Below are 17760 nucleotides of genomic sequence, written 5' to 3'. Positions count from 1 at the left end.
TACTTACTTTTGACTTCACTCTTGATCTAATGATCACTTAAACGGAAAAAAGTCACCACCATTTGCCGTTTAGTTGATGAAGCAAAATAAAACTATGTGACAACGACTTAAAGTTGGGGAATCAGTAGGACTAGGTACAATAGTAATATAGAATCAGACCAACCTAAATTGGCAGTGATTTTGATAGCCCAGCCTGTGCAAGTGTTAAGTAAACGTCATAATTTCATAGATGTTTCACGTTTAGAATAACACTTGCACTGTCTGAGCTATCAAAGTCGCTGCCAACTTATCTTGGTTTGACTGTACTGGATTGTACAGAAATGGATTGGTTTATTAGAAAACACAATTCCATGGTTTGACTCTACTGGATTGTACAGAAATAGATTGGTTTATAACAAAAATCAATTCCACAAATATTTAATGATGGCACCACTGCACCGACGATGCCGTCTTAAGGAAAATGCATTAGTATTGTAAATCGTAAATAAATATAAGTGGCACAAATAGAAACATAGCGTGTGACCGTCGCATTGAATGGATGAGTAATTGTTTCGATTAACTAATTAATGTATCCTTGTCGTACGTGGCCAGCCTTGTATTTAATTAAATTGTTTTACAAAGACAACTACCCAATCTACTCTATCGGTAAATATCAACCACATTTCCAATGAATAATCGTTAAATTTTATAAAAAAAAATTATACATATAATCAAACAATTGTGTACGACTTGGCACTTGGCAAAACAAGAGGTACATGCATAACTTTTTTTTGATGTTGGGCCACAATGATAAATAACCCGACAAGCGCGAGTCGGACTCGCCCGCCGAAGGTTACGTACAAAATGATTTTATTTTATTTTTTTTACGTTTTACAAATTTTGAGATGTTTCTCTGTACTTGTAGTGTAAGACGATATTACGTGTCAAATTTTATAACTTCTAGGTCAACGGGAAGTACCCTATAAATTTCGATTCCCTTTAGAGTGCCAAAATATACGTGTTTCTACTCGTGGACTGTAATGGTTGAATTAAGATTTCGTATACCTATTTATTTATTATTATTTATATTTATTTAATTACTTTTCATGTATGGTCTCCCAACTCAACTATAATATTCATTTTGATACATTATAGTCAACTATAAATTGACCAATCACATGCCACCGGGTAACGGGTTTGTACCTATGTAATTGGCAGAGGACGAAACAAAACGGTAGCTCAATAGTACAATACTACAGAGGATGGGAAGTAACGGGTTGCCGGTCGAGTGTAGCGAGGCCGTATAGTTATGAGGCCGGCAATTTTTCACGCCGAGGTATGTATAGTGCTTTTCTCAAAATGATGATCATGATAATGATTGTTTTATATCTAGTGATAGGTTATTCAGTGCATGGGGTATTTAAGGGGATCGAAAATTTGATTATGTTTGCACGGCTTAGGATAATATACAGTCCTTAAAAATTTTTTTTTTTTACTTACCAGGTAAAATTATTTAGTTATGCAGAAGTCTTTTATTATAAAATAAAAAAACACAAAAAATTGTTGACTCGTAAAAAAATATTGTATAAAATAGTGATATGTGTCGTTTTCAAGTAAAACTCCCGCTTAGTCACTTGCTATAAGAATGCTTTGAGGGGTTATTCGTATTAAGATACAAGCTAATCTCGTCCTTATGGAAAGCGCCAAAGTAATACCTTTAACTAGACTTCGGCACATATCAACAAGCTTTTCAATCTCGTACCTACTAAGGCCACTCAGCAAACTTCGTGGCCGTAACATCGCGATCGTACTTATAAAATACTATTTTTTACGTTAACCTAGAAGTTTGAGTTTTTTACAGCTTCAAGGGTCTGTAGACTTGAGACTATGGTTTTAATTTCAACTCGATACCTCCACGCGTTCCCTAGATAAAGGGTCTTTAACAGAAAGACAGACGGACAACAAAGTGATCCTATAAGGATTCCGTTTTTTTCCTTTTGAGGTACGGAACTCTAAAATATTTGGTAGCTCCTCGAATTTATGTGCTGTGAAACACAAAATATATAAAGCTCTACGCGTCTTCTCTATTGTCTCCCTTCGCTTCGCCTCCATAGAGGAGGAGGGAAAACACAATTTAGGAACTCCTCATTAAAAACCTTCATTTAATTAAACTTTTCAACATACTTTACTGGCTGAAATGAAATTACGTCGTACGTGATAATTTCCAGATATTTGTTATATTTTATTTTGTCAGTAAGTACATTCAAGTATTCATTCAGCAAATCAGCATCAAAAGTAGAGCATCAGACAACGCACCAAAAGTATCTACAATTTTCTGACAGCAAAAAGAACAATTACTATTATTAATTATTATTATTTAGAACAATTTTATTTTATTGTAATACATACTTTTGAATGCGAACTGTAAAGATTTATCTCTATTTGGAAAAGAATTCCAGGGTGACAATAATTTTGACGTGTTGTGTCATCCGCTACTTTCGATTGTGACTGTACCTCTCTCTAAAATTACTACGAAACCGTAGCGCGATCTACTCCTCAGAAAACTAAATCGTCACTTCGGGCCACCCGCCACCCCACACCAGCGTCTCTCGAGGGTCGGCGTCTAGTCAACTCTTGGCTGCTGCTCGACGCATCGTTGGCGCAAATGTGCAGTGACGTAATTTTCCATACCGCTGACTAGACTCCGACGCTCAAAAGACGCTAGTGTGGGATGGCACTTACACTTTAGAAGACATTGCTTCTACAAATAAATGCTATTACACTGGGTGCAGTGGGTGGGAGACGGTGGTCTCCCAGCAAACACTCAGTGTACCCGAGGAAAAAAGGAGACCACGATCAATATTTGTTTGTTACATCAACACAGACCGTGTAAATAAACTACTTTTACCACGGAAATTGAATGTCTTCCGTAAGAAAATGGAAAATTCTCCGTCAAATCTGCAGAGAGGAAGAGAAAATTAAATTACTACGAGTAGTTGGAATATAAACTAAACAAAAAAGAGGATAAACTTTTTGCTTCGTAGTTAATAAAATTCTCATATTAAATATAATTAAATTTGTTTTGCGATAAGATAAATACCTTTGTTCTTTATTACTTTCTATGAAACGAGAAGTTGTTTAAAAGTTAATCTACTTGCAATATTAAAACTTGTACCAGGACATCGTTTAATAGTATCCAGCTATGTACTCGTTTTATAAAAGAGTAGTAAAAGTTTAATAAAATAATTTATGCGTATCAACTTTTACATATTGTGTAACGTGTGATATAAGTGCTAAGACCCACTGTATGTATAGGTATGTTCTGGTTGCCTCCATTGAATTCCTGCCTATAAAATATGTGTATTGTATTACATATGAATGTATACATATGCCACGCATAAACTAGATAAACGGAGTGTTCAACAAAACTCTTGTTGTGTTATCCTTGTTATGTATCTGAACACTATTACATATGCATTAGTACCCAAGCACTTAAGCTATTACCAACTTGATACCTAATGAAGTAAAGCCCTGCATCAAGTGTAGTTTTTATTGAGCTTTTTCTATTACCTAGTAGACATGGCGCCAGCAGCGGCGGCAAGGATCGTTTGATCATCAATGCTGACATCCCTAGTTAAAAAAATGACGTTTTTTTATGATTTTTATGGTTAAAGTTAATTTTTGCAAAGAACGAAGTTCAATTTGCGAGATTTCATGGCAATAATGGAAATTTGTGTGGGTGGGATTTAAATACCTATCGACTTCATGCTGATAAATTTCATGAAAAACAATCCAAAGTATGCCGTCTGACATTCATTACAAACTAAAGCTAAATTTATTTGTATTGTATAAGTAGTGAATTTGCCTTAGAGTACTCAAGAATGAAATTATGTCGTTTTCTTGCTGATGAATTGTACCAAAGTTGATAAATTTTCTGTAGGTATTCTAAGTTAAATGAGAGTTTAATTAAATTATTAGAAAACAACGTGAAATATTAATTTGTTCCCGTAAGACCTTTTTGTGGCTTCACACGCCTGATATTAATTAACTTAATTGTAAGGCATCTATCTAAATGATGATATTAATACTGTTAATATGCAACCCGCCTCACTGGCCTGTACCCCGCCTCACTGACTTCAGTACCTTTTTTTTTTTTTTTTTTTTTTCTAGGGGGGAAAATGCATTCCGCATACCACCTGGGTGCGGGGGGTGACCCGAGTGGTTATGTGGGACTCCCGTCTAGGCTAATGAGGCCCACGGTATACCCACTAAAAACCCCCCATATGCCACCTCGCCGCCTTATTGGTGGGGTTACAGGAACGCTTGCGTACTCATCCGCGACCCCACCGGCGGCAGCCGCCCGCGAGCGGCTCCTTCGTGAATGCCCGAAGGCCCTTCACGCTAGGCGCGCCAGATGGTTCGACGCGCCTTCCTCCTCGGCCTCCGTCCTGCAGTGTAGCGGACCCCCCCGAGCCCGCCACAAGGAGGCCACGGGCGCCAGAAAACTCCCCAGCGCCCGGCGGCAGATGAGGTCCATGGTTCTGCCGCAAACCACAACTCGGCTGCAGAGGACAGGGAGAACGGCACACCGTAACACCGACACTCCTCTTCCTCTGCAGCCCCACCAACGCCGCTACAGCGGAACGGCCTCGCCAAGGTCGCAGGGAGAGTGGCGCATCGTGATACCATCACGCCTCTTCCCCTGCGATCCCACCTCGGCCGTCGAGGATAGGGAGAACGGCTCACCGCAATACCGACACTCCTCTTCCTCGACGGTCCACCTCCAACGCGTCACAAGCGGGCATACCAAGCCCACTTGGAGCGTCCTCCTCGGGCCAGCCCGCACCTCAAACAGGCCGGCCCTGGTTGCCTCTTCGCTTCACCGTGGGTGACCAAGCCACGGCTACTAAGCCCCTCCACCACGACAAGGTGGGCAACCCGCGGGGGGTGACTTCAGTACCTGACCTAACCTATGGATGCTTGCAACTAAAGAGACACGACTGACATGACGCACGGTACTGACCTTCTTGGAAATATTAGTAGGTATAACATTAAATAGAAATAAATGTTTATGAGTTTCTAGTTGACTACGGCTACGGAACGCTAAAAACCACAACGTGTCGTACATTTCAGACATTGATATTTATTTTTAGGCTGGTGATCTTACCCACCAGATATTTTCATAAGTCGGAAATAAGTATATTATGAAATGATAAAACTTAAAATATTGGAGCGAGCGGGAGTATTGATCTATAAAATTGATGTGGTTTTTTGTAATACAGAAGATTTAATTTATTAAATACATGACGTCATTCGAATCCAATTATTGTTCGTGTGTTCTAAATTATTGTCGTATAAGGCGGAAGTTCATTGTACTGGAGGAAAAAACTGAACAACAGACGTTAGTCAAATTCGAACAAAATAAATCTCATACATTTGATGAGTACGAGTACAAAGTTGAATTTGGCTGGCTTCTACTGATATAGGATTTCTTTCTTCCCATAAATTTTGCACAGGCAAGACCGCAATATAAATAGAATTATCAAACACTCCGAACGTATTGCTTAGCCTATTTCATAGTTACGAGAATGTTCAATTAAAAACCAGCCAAGAGCATGTTAAAAGACCTACCCAATGACACCACACACTATAGAGTTGAAGCGAAAAACGAAAAACATCCCAGCTTTTCGTGTAGGGGAGCCACCCTAAAAAAACTTTTATCTAGTTTTTATTTTACGACTTGTCGGCGTAACTGATTGATATATCCATGCCAAATTTCAACTTTCTAGCACTAACGATCACGGAGCACAACCGCGGACGGACAGACGGCCAGACAGACGGACATGGCGAAACTATAGGGGTTCCTAGTTGACTACGGAACTATAGGGATTGCAACCGGACTGATTTTCAATCCGGCCGGATCCGACTGGATTTTGGCCATAATATCATACTATTTCCAATCAAAGCTTAGGTACTCGTACATCTAAACCCAGGAAAAGGCGACTTACGTGATGAGGTAAGATGTAGATGCAAAACCCATAACGCGTTCTGTATTTAGGAGCACATTTGTTTTCCCGGATCCGGTAGCTCATAAAGAGTGCCGGATCAGGCCAGATTACCGGATCCGCCGGACTGGATTGAAAACCCTATACGGAACCCTAAAAATTGCCGCTCCTACAAAACATGTAAGATACGCACCTATACGATACGATACGGCTAGTTTTTGTCCAAATAGCTCAACCCAACTATTCCAAAGCGGTGAATGTATGTAAGTCGTATTTCTGCAAGGCGGGACAGTCTTTATTATCAAAGTTTGTGCCTTGTTTATGGGTGACGGCGAACGGGAAAATAGGTGCCTAAGTTCCATTTTTCTCTAGTTCGCTTTCTGGTTTATGGTTACATATCTAATTTGTTTTGAGATTGGGTTGTTTTTTATGCTGCTTTTTTAATGTTCGGAATGTTAAAATTAGTTAACTGATTAATAATCAATTAACCACTTTTTAAATATCCATTTTTATAAAATATACTATCGGAATTTAAATTAAAGTGATGTGAGTTAAAAATAACAATTTATTTAGCTTGGGGGCAAGATACACAGTAAGAGACACACTTACAAATTAATGCGTTTTCTATATTCACTTACCTGTGTTTTAATTTATTACATACTATATTTAACTAAACTTTATATAGATACCTCTAGTGTATGTCTTAGGTAGAATAATATAGGAAAAATATTTATTGACAATAACAATATACATAATAAATAAATAAATAAATAAATAAATATTATAGGACATTATTACACAAATTGACTAAGTTCCCCACAGTAAGCTCAATAAGGCTTGTGTTGAGGGTACTTAGACAACGATATATATAATATATAAATATTTATAAATACTTAAATACATAGAAAACATCTATGACTCAGGAACAAATATCCATTGCTCATCACACGAATAAATGCCCTTACCAGGATTTACAAAATCAAAAATAAACAGATATAAGAAATGGATATATACAGATGATTACTATAACTAGCATATAACTAAAATAGGCCCTAATAATAATATTAGTAAGAAACTGGGTTTCATACGATATTGAAAGTATTGCTATAAAATATTGGAAGAGCCATCAGAATTGCGTCATAAAATAAATCAAAATACTACCGTTCGAACCGCTTGAGGCGTATTCTGATTGTAATAAACGGTTATACATATGATCTGTCACTTTTGACACTGACAGATCATTCCAACTATAAAACTCCCGTGAGACTCAAACATATTTAAATTATTTTTAGACGTACTCACGTATTACTATACTAAGGGCCTATTTCACAATGTCCAAGTAAATCCTACAAATCTTAGCACTGTATCTACCAGTTAAACTTATCTGAAGATTGTGAAACCCCAACGATGACTTTATTGTGAAACAGACCCTTTAGTCAAATAAAAACATTCGAGTCGAGTAATACGTGAGTAACCCGTGTAAAAATAATTTAAATATGTACTGACAGATCATATCTATGTCGTGACCAGGTTTGATTTTTCTCAAGGGTTAGCTGGAAGAGATACCTTTTAGGGATAAATTCGCCTTTGTACAGGTACTTACATATTTTACTTTGTGTTATCTATTTCGTGTAAGTAAACTTGTTTATTGTGAAATAAAGTGACATAAATACATACATTATACTTCGTGAAACGCCATTTTTAACCGACTTCAAAAAAGGAGGAGGTTCTCAATTCGTCGGAATATTTTTTTTTTTTTTTTTTTTATGTATGTTCACCGATTACTCAAAGACGCCTGGACCGATTTGCAAAATTCTTTTTTTGTTTGATAGGGTATACTTCCCAGGTGGTCCCATAGTCATCAGGTCAGGATCTGATGATGGTATCCTTGAGAAACTAGTGGTATTCTTAAAATTTTATAGGCAATTTTAACGTTTTTCATATACTTCGTAAAGCTATTTAGGTATTTGCGCCTGGTAGTCATCATCTCGTTGCAGAGCTGATGATGGAAGATACAATTCCTTAACGGTAAAGAGATAGGGGGTAGATAGCTTCCGTTGTTGCAACAGTACGTTTACTTTAATGATGATGAATACACGGGAAACCTTGTCAATACTAGCAAACCGCTTTCTTGGCCTAATGAATAGGTACCTGTCTACCTTTAGTCAGTAATGAGATTTCTCAACCGTTGCATTTCTGCTAATGCCCGTTCATCGTGGGGTTTAGTTAACAGTTTAGTGGGTTCTAAATCAGATAGAGCTATTCCTTCCAGTTTTTACTCTGCTACATATACTTGTCCCATAGCAAAATTCTGTTTTCCTAAATCTATAACAGCTTTATCGAGGGTTATACCCTGTAGTTTATGTACTGTTACAGCCCAGCATAAAATAATAGGTAACATTCAACTTCTTCAACTTCAACATTTATTCAGCAATTAGGCCACAAGGGCACTTTTACACGTCAACATGGAATTTACATACAAGCAAAAACAAGCACATTAACAATAAGGGTTACCCTCATGTGGCAGAACAATATTGGTCGGAAACACACTTGGCATAACATGTTTCGCAGAAACACTTTCGGTCGAATGGTAATTTTGCATAAAGGTATAGTTGGAATTATTAATACCACGCATACGACACATTTTGCAGAACATTGTTTCGTAGAACATTACTTTGGTCGACTTTGGTTTAGCATCAAAATTCAAAATTCAAAAATTTATTCTGCAAGTAGGCCTCAAGGGCTCTTTTACAAGTCAATACAACATTTATAGTAACATCATAAATAGTGACATGAAAAATACATAACAACATTTATAAATACAACAGCCAATACCTGGGTAAACATTACATTATAATAATCTTAAAATAAATAATTAATACAATACAATAGAGATGTATAGTCTCTATGGTTAAAAACACATTAAATCTGGAGATGTAAAAGGTCCCCAATGTCAGAGTACTAATACTAATAAAATTTGGAGGAGTAAAGTCTCTACAAGTGTCAAAATAAATAAATAATCATTTTAGATACCATAATAATCCTATAGCGTACTATTACATTGCATAATTATTTTCTGCTAAGTAGGCATAATAGGATTGTTAGGTATCTTGCGTCCCCAACACAACCGACTGGCTATCAAAAAGGAAATACAGTCCCAGTGTCACCGTTAGGTACGACGACGAGCGTAGCGAGGAGGAGTGTTAGGTATATTGCGTCCCCAACACACCCGACTCGCTATCAAAAAAGAAATGCAGCCCCAGAGTCACCGTTAGGTGCGCGTCGACGAGCGAAGCGAGGAGGAGTGTTAGGTATCTTGCGCCCTCAACACACCCGACTCGCTATCAAAAAATAAATACAGTCCCAGAGTCACCGTTAGGTACGACAACGAGCGAAGCGAGGAGGAGTGTTAGGTATCTTGCGTTCCCAACACACCCGACTCGCTATCAAAAAGAAATAGGAAGAAATAGTAATAACATGTAGCTGTGAGACACAACATTTTGTGCTTGTATGTCAGATAAAAGACGCAATAGCTACACAAAATTACTAGCTTAAATTAACTTAAATGTACTATGAGATGTAAAGGTCTCTAAGTGTCAGAATTATTAAAAATATAGGTATACACAATCAAATTAAACACAAAATAAAAGTAAAAATTTAGAGATGTATAAGGTCTCCAAGTGTCTAAAATTAAAACTAAGTTAAACAATATAAGTCAGGAATATCTGAAACGGTCATTTTGTTCCAGTTTGCCTGAGCAGGAATTTTTCGTTTTTTAATATGATTTGAACAACGAGTACAGGTCACGATATTACCTAAAGCGATTAAAACAGCAGGAAGTAAATTGTCTAGATTTGTAGTTACTAGTCTCGTACGCTGCTGAGGATATATCATTTTATTGCAAATGGTGCACACCACATCATGATGGCTATATATATATATATATATATATATATATATATATATATATATATATATTTACATCACTAAAAAGCAAAAAATAAATAATTTTTAATTAAAAAAAAACCGCCTTCAAAAAATATCCAATAAAGAAAATAGTAACTATATACACAGTAAGATAAAACACTAAAAAGTTAGAAATAATAAAGTTTTTTCTGTATTATAAATCCAAAGTTCGTTAAAGAACCCCTTTACAAAATATATTATTTACTTACAAATCAATAATAATAAACAATATTTGGAGTAGGTGCCAGCAACGATATAATGGGATTAAGATTTTGTAAACATATCTACATTATCTACTAATTTCTAAGTTATTGAATTGAAAACGACATTTAAGTTGTATCACTAGTTATTTTTATATCGTTGCTGGCACCGACTCCAAATATTGTTTATTATTATTGATTTGTAAGTAAATAATATATTTTGTAAAGGGGTTCTTTAACGAACTTTGGATTTATAATACAGAAAAAACTTTATTATTTCTAACTTTTTAGTGTTTTATCTTACTGTGTATATAGTTACTATTTTCTTTATTGGATATTTTTTGAAGGCGGTTTTTTTTAATTAAAAATTATTTATAAAATTGATCACTTCATGATAGGTTAAACAGTTTCATGATGTGGCCAACTGATAATTTCATGAAATGATTGTTATATCATGAAATAATCAATTTTAAGATCTGGGCAAGACATCCGGTACAAATCCAGATCAAATTCATAACCTGTTATCACAATCAGAATACGCCTCCTGAACGTGGTTTGATGGCTACCGAGATGTGCCGTACCGTGCCTAATCGTGAAATCCTTTCTCATATCTAAAGAAGACCTTTTTTTCTTCAAAGAAGTTTTTGTGAGTTGATTATTATCTTACCTATTAAGTGACTTCGGCATCAATATACACCGTGTTTTTATTGAATTGCGTTAACTCCGGGGTTTCGGTAAGTACGTTTAAGGAAACTAAATGGCATAGTTAATTTTCAAAAAAAAATATTTTTTTTGTTTTTTTTTTACTATTTTTATTTTTATAAAAAGTAACTAAATGTTGCATATAGCGTTGTTGTAACACGGGCATTACATTTAACTCAACCAAACAATTGAAAACTGTGACATATCAATGTCATTTCTAACATCGATCGTCCGAGATAGTACGTACGTTTAGTAGCAAATGAATGAACTCGCACTAAACACTAACTAATAAGTAAACAGGTCCTAAAGCAAGTGTACACGCTCGTAAGGGCCTTATAATATAAAAATTTATGATTGATTATCTCCGAAATGGAGTTAGAATATCGGTATCTTTGAGAAAGTTACTTAATTTAAGCTCAGGAATGCACCCTCGAAATTAACGCAAATCAAAAAAAACACGGTGTATATCAATGTCTAGGTTTACGCAACGCAAAGAGAAGTTTACCGTTAATGCGATACGAAAAATAAATTTTGAAAACCGGTTAGTGGTACATAAAATTGTAGAAATTTATTGAGGGCACCACTGAGCTTCAACAGGAAACACATGATGCAAACATTCATACATCCATCTCCTTCTGCCATATAAGTGGGTCCTTTATGTTTGTTATTTGACGTTTGGCGTTGACATATACACGGTTTTCTTTTTAAAATCCGCATTTTGTTTTTGAAGGGTGCATTCCTGAGGTCAAATAAGTAAAATTCTCAAAGAAACCGGAATTCTAATTAACTCCATTTTGGAGATAAGGCCCCTAATAGCTTGTTGTGTTGCCTTAGGGCCTGTACCCCTAGTGTAACTAAATTCGATTTCCAAACGTGACGTACGCGTTTGCGTTTAGTCTCATTTTGTATTGGATTTCGAAAGAGCGCGCCAAGCGGGACGTTTTGGAAACTCAAAATCCTATACAAAATGAGACTTAACTCAAACGCGTTCGTCACGTTATGATGTCGATCAAAGTTACACTAGGGGTACTGTTTACATATTGATTAGTAGGTACGAGTATTTAGTATGAGTGTATACATTTGCTACTGAACGCAAGTACTATCTCGGACGATATTCGAAAGGTCATAGTGTTCGATTGTTTGGTGGATTTAAATATAATGTCCAACAAGCTATGTATTAATTACTTTTTTCTACTCGTGGACTGTAATGGTTGAATTAAGATTTCGTATACCAAACTGTAATTGGGTACTTTTCATGTATGGGCTCCCAACTCAACTATAATATTCATTTTGAAACGGTTTAGTCAACGATAATGAAATGGACCAATCACAGCTCGCCGCAGTCAAGAGGACGAAAGAAAACGATAGCTCAAATTATTATTTTTATTTTAGGGTGTATAGTAGAAACAATTGATTCATAAGTCATAAACGCACATGTGACACCCTTAATATAGCAACATCCATAGACTACGAAAAGTGCTTACCATTGCTTGTTAGTCTCCATCGGCTACGGTGGCCAAAATCGAATAAACTGTCTAAAAAATGAGTTTAGCAAGGAGCAAGTACCAGGGCTTCATGAGTTACGGGAAGGTGTCGTTGACCAGCCCGCCGGGTCCCGGCGGCCGGGGCGCGTACGAGTATGAAGGTATCGCGGCTGCTCGCGTATCTTAAATAGCTGTATACTTTTGGTCCGTTGATGGTAGTGTTGGAGCGTACGCGGAGATGACTGTAATGTAGCCGCTGGTTGTGTTAACTCGCAACACCATTATACGCTCGGAGACGCCATGAGGCTTTTCGATTGTTTTAAGCAAATCATTACGAACGGCGAAGCCAACGCCATGCTCACGAACAGCATCAGCCCCCTTACCCCTCCAGAAGAACGTGTATTGCGCCTCTCGCAGTGAGCCTTCATCAGGTAGCCTGGTTTCTTGTAGGGCTACTATTGATATGTTAAGCCTCTCTAATTCCAAGCTCATTACAGCCGTCTTACGCAGGTCACATGCGTTGCTGTTACTTGAGCCTCCCATGGTGTTCGGGAGGCCTGTCCTCATAGTACGGACATTCCATGTCGCAATACGCATGGATAAGCGGATTGTGTTATTATTTCTTTTTGACTGATTTTCAGCAGGTGAAGTACGTTACGACTCCGGTCGTCCAGCTGAAGGCTAGTGCTCCCTACACCCAAAAGGAACAGACCAGTACCGAGGCGGATCAGTACCTAACTGACCGGGGGCTGCCCGGCTTTAGCGGGCGCTAACTGATCAGTGGGCCTACGAAGGACCCTCCCACTGTCAGGAGTGACCCCTAGCGTCCTAACTTACGCCTATCTGTTTGGACTTATCACTGGTGACTGCCACTCCCCGTGTTGTTTTCCACGCGGCAAAGCCAACGTGGGTGAAGTGACCTCTCCACAGACACTGCATCGCCTGGGACACAAACGAAGCTACATAACATGTGTATATTTAGGTACATACACAATAGCGTTCGCGGTACTGACTAGATCCGTATTTTTAATAAAGAGTATACCTATATATTTTAGGAAGTGTATGAGAGTTTTAATAAAATTAACTTCCTTGGGTAAAAGGACTCAACGCATATTTCCTCTACAAACATAAAATATGTATATCTTTCCGGGCCTTGCCCTTATAGGAAGTAATATTGCTAAGTGCCGTATTTTATTATGCTATGGAGTGTTACATTAAGTCGTAAGCTCTTAATGTATACAAATTGTACTAAATTGTATCGTAAAAGACAAAAAGCTTGTTACAGGTTTAATGAAACCTACATTTCGTTTTATTTCTTATTTTACTCTTTTAAATTTAATTTTAAAAAGCATTTAGCTAAGGTAGCGTGGTCTAAAATGCCCTTTGGTGCCACATGTGAGGTCAAGAGAACTTAAATACTTACATAAATACCACTTCTAAATAAAGATGTATACATACGTATTCTGATTTTAATTACGGGTTGTGAATTAGATCTGGATTATTTATGAATCGGATCTGTCAGTTTCAGAAGTGACATTACTTCAACCAAAAAGTCACTTTTGACACTGACAGATCAGATCCATAGCTAATCCAGAACTAATTCATAACCTATTATAAAAATCAGAATACGCAGGCGTAGACTTACAAACTAAAATAAACTTGTTGCAAAACGTGTCAAAATCTTCAAATTGCTGCGACAGTTATGATATTCCTACGTACAAATGTAATTCAGATAAAAAGTGAGGCGCAAGTACAAAACTTATTCTTACAAACATGACTGTATACATTGTACTACATAACACTTATCCTATGTATTTTTGTGCCCATAAACAGCAACATAAGCGACACTGCAATGCGAATGCACGTCACATCTTGTAAGTACTTACTATCTGTACTACCTATGATTATCATAACTGTATGTAACTTATGCACTCCTGGTAGCAGAGTCACCTTAAATCTATATTATAAGCTACAATTTCCACAAAATGTAAATGTTATAATAGTATTGTTCTTCTATAACTTATGTATCCCTGGTACCCGATATGTAGCCCATCGTAACCTCTACGTACCGACTCAAAATGTAATAATTATACTATCTCATATCGCATGTACTCCTGGTAACAACGCCACTTACAAATATCCACTATTTTCGTTACTTGTAATCATCAAAACTGTGTACAACCTATGTACTCCTGGTAGCAGAATGACTTTAAATCTATATTATAAGCCACAGTTTCCCCTAACTTTAAATATTTTGACCTTGTATAACTTATGTCTTCCTGGTATCCGAAACGCATCTTTTTATACGCTAAACTATGTACTGAGTCAATATGTAATAGTGACACTATCTCATATCGCATGTAGTCCTGGTCACAGCGCCACTTACAAATATGTTACACAATCTTATAATACACATCAACACACCATACAACCTATATGTTTTTCTACGTTACGATGGATAAGCATTGTCCCAACACTCGAGCCCACTCTAAACCATAAGCAATCTATATCAACTAATAAACATAATCCTAATAATATAACGTATAAAACTAGTAAACTCACACTTACCCACCACACTAAACATACAACACAATCGAAAAACATACAACTGCGATATAAGTACCCTACTATCACTTTCGCCTTACCTTTGGCCTTACACTCATTTTTTGCTATACACAGTCCTAGAGACCTATACCTAAAATATGTATCACTCTTACAAATTAAACGATTTAGGATACCCAATTCAGTTTCTACTAATACTACATAATGGACAGCACTTTATCGGCAATTCACGAAATAGATGATCTCTCGGTGGCACAAACTATGACATGTAAGTGTGAAGACTTAACTAAATATATTAAGTTCTCACTGACGGATCTCACTATCATTTCCCAAAACATTAGGAGTATTTATTGTAATTTAGATAACCTCATTACGACTCTGGCGCAGTTAGACTTCAATATTGACCTTATTATTCTTAGTGAATGCAGACTACACCCTGACAAACCTGTACCATCAATAGAAAACTATTTACAATTCTCCACTACTAATCATCTTAATCAAAATGACGGGGTGGTCATTTATGTGAGAAATACACATAACATTCAAGTCAGAGAAATAAAACTAACACACGCGTCTTGCCTTGAAGTAACAATTTCGGATATGAAAATTTTGGGTATCTATCGGTCACCTTCAATATATAATGCTGATGAATTCATAAATAGTTTAAATTCGCATCTTGAAACTATAATGACCTGCAAAAACCTAATAATAACTGGGGACATAAACATTAACCTCATTCATAAATCTACCGAGCAATGCTACGAGCGCACAAATCGACTCAATTATTTAAACATGTTAGCGATGCATGGTGCTTTACCAGGACATCTTCTGCCAACCAGAGACAAAACATGTCTCGACCATATAATCATAAAAAGTGGTAAAAATAATTTAAATTTAAATGCCCTTGTCGTTGTATTACAAACAACCATCACAGACCATGCGATGGTTCTGCTAAAATTGAATAGGGCTAATCCCTTTAAAACAAATCTCAAGACTATAACTACAACCAATTTTGATAAAGCACTAAGTTCCCTTTCTGAATGCAACTTGGCTGAGCTATATAATATTTATGACCCTAATAAACTCGCTAATTTTATAATACATAATATTCAGTCATGTCTCACATCTAACACTATAACTACCCTTGTGCCCAGAAGCAGCCGCATTATTAAGCCCTGGATTACCCTCGGTATCCTCCGCTGTATTAGAAATAGAAACGACATGCAGAGGAAGCTTCGCTCAGACCCCGATAATATTACACTCAAAATAACCTATAAAAGATACCGCAATTTTCTTAATAACCTAATTAAAAAGCTAAAACGTAAATTTGATAAAGACAAGTTAATGAAAGCAAGTAAAAATTCAAAAACACTTTGGAGAGCTGTAAATGAAATAACACATAGAAAACCTGCCAGGAGTAGCAATAATGATCTATTAGAGAGTGAAGCAACTCCTCTGCTTGCCGTTAATGCTGTAAATCATTATTTCTCAGAAATTGGAAAATCTCTTGCCGAAAAAATTATAAATAGTTCTCAATTATCTCCTCATTCCTCTCCAATCTCATCTACTTACACAACCTCTTCTTTTGTACTCTATGACACAGACCCAAACGAAGTCTTTATTATCTGTTGGAACGAAACGCAAGGCTTCAGCGGGGACTGCGGGAGACGGGGGCGACCTCTGTCTATGATATTCACTTTTAGTTAACGCTGTGTCACTGCAATTTTGAACTTGAAACAAGCAATTGATCTTTCCTATTTTTATATGTACTCGTGTGGCAGAATACAGTACATTTCTATTTTTAAACATTTTTTTTTATTCTGCCTGGTCCTTCTACAATCCTCAACATGGTCTTCGATGCCAGATAATTATTTGAATCAGCGAGCTACGAGATATTAAGGACAAAGGACCTCCACAACGGCTGAGACAAAGGAGAAACGCATCGTGTGAAATATTTCCTGCGCATCCAACATACCGGATTTCCAGTGAGGAGTGCAGCTTGAAACATCCCGAGGCGGCTATATCTTCACCCATCAGCTACAAAGTGGTCAACTGTTCTACCGTTATCCCGGAAAACTATATTCCGACGTCGTCTATAAGGAGTGAACAGGTTAAGAGAGCTAAAAGTGAGTCCGTTCCTTAATATCTTTCTATCATTTACATAAGAGTCATTAATAGCTATTTTTCAATAATATTCCTCTATTTGACACAACTTAAATATAAACTTAGCCTAAAAAACCCTATATTACGTCTTAAAACAATAACCAAAACCTATTTAATAATCTACAATACAAATAAATCAGACTTTAAAACACAAATTCTTCAATTACATAATTGCACAATAAGTGCATCGGCCGAGCGCGGACAAACGTTTTTTTGCCATATCTATCGGGACGCGCGGCCGCCATACGTAGGTACTTATCGCCATAACTTGCCCGGATTGCTTATAGTAAACAACATCGGAGTAATTAACATTAAATTCATAAGAAAGTGGTTTAGTTTACGTTCTTGGTTCATTGTGCTGGTGTTTTGGTGGAACAGAGCGTTGATAGTGCTAAGAAGGTAAATACTAAGTGCAATCTAAGATGAATGAAGCATTAATTAAAGAGTTAGTTAAAAAGAGGGGTCATATTAAGTCGCGTTTAACTAAATTTTCAGGTTATATACGCGAGTTAGCCGAAAAAGTATTGTGTGCGGCTCAGGTGACGGAACTTCAACTTCGGATTGCTAAATTGGAATGTGTTTACAACACGTATGATGAGATTCAAACCAAGTTGGAGTGTATGGCGGAGGATGACGAGGCCCAATTGAACGAGAGGTCGGATTTCGAGGATTTGTACTACTCGTCAGTCGCGGCGGCTA

The 17760-nt window shown here is 36.9% G+C and overlaps 1 protein-coding gene across 1 annotated transcript in view; it reads left to right on the top strand.

Moving 5' to 3' along the window:
• The window catches only part of LOC133526354 (probable G-protein coupled receptor CG31760), a 146148-nt gene that overhangs the window by 27046 nt on the left and 101342 nt on the right, over window positions 1-17760 (top strand). The gene's annotated exons all lie outside the window — the stretch shown is intronic.

This window comes from Cydia pomonella, chromosome 16 (assembly GCF_033807575.1).
Source record: "Cydia pomonella isolate Wapato2018A chromosome 16, ilCydPomo1, whole genome shotgun sequence".
In the NCBI taxonomy this organism is placed as follows: Eukaryota; Metazoa; Arthropoda; class Insecta; order Lepidoptera; family Tortricidae; genus Cydia; species Cydia pomonella.
Note: the sequence above shows the minus strand (reverse complement) of the source record. Positions and strands in the feature narration are given on the sequence as shown.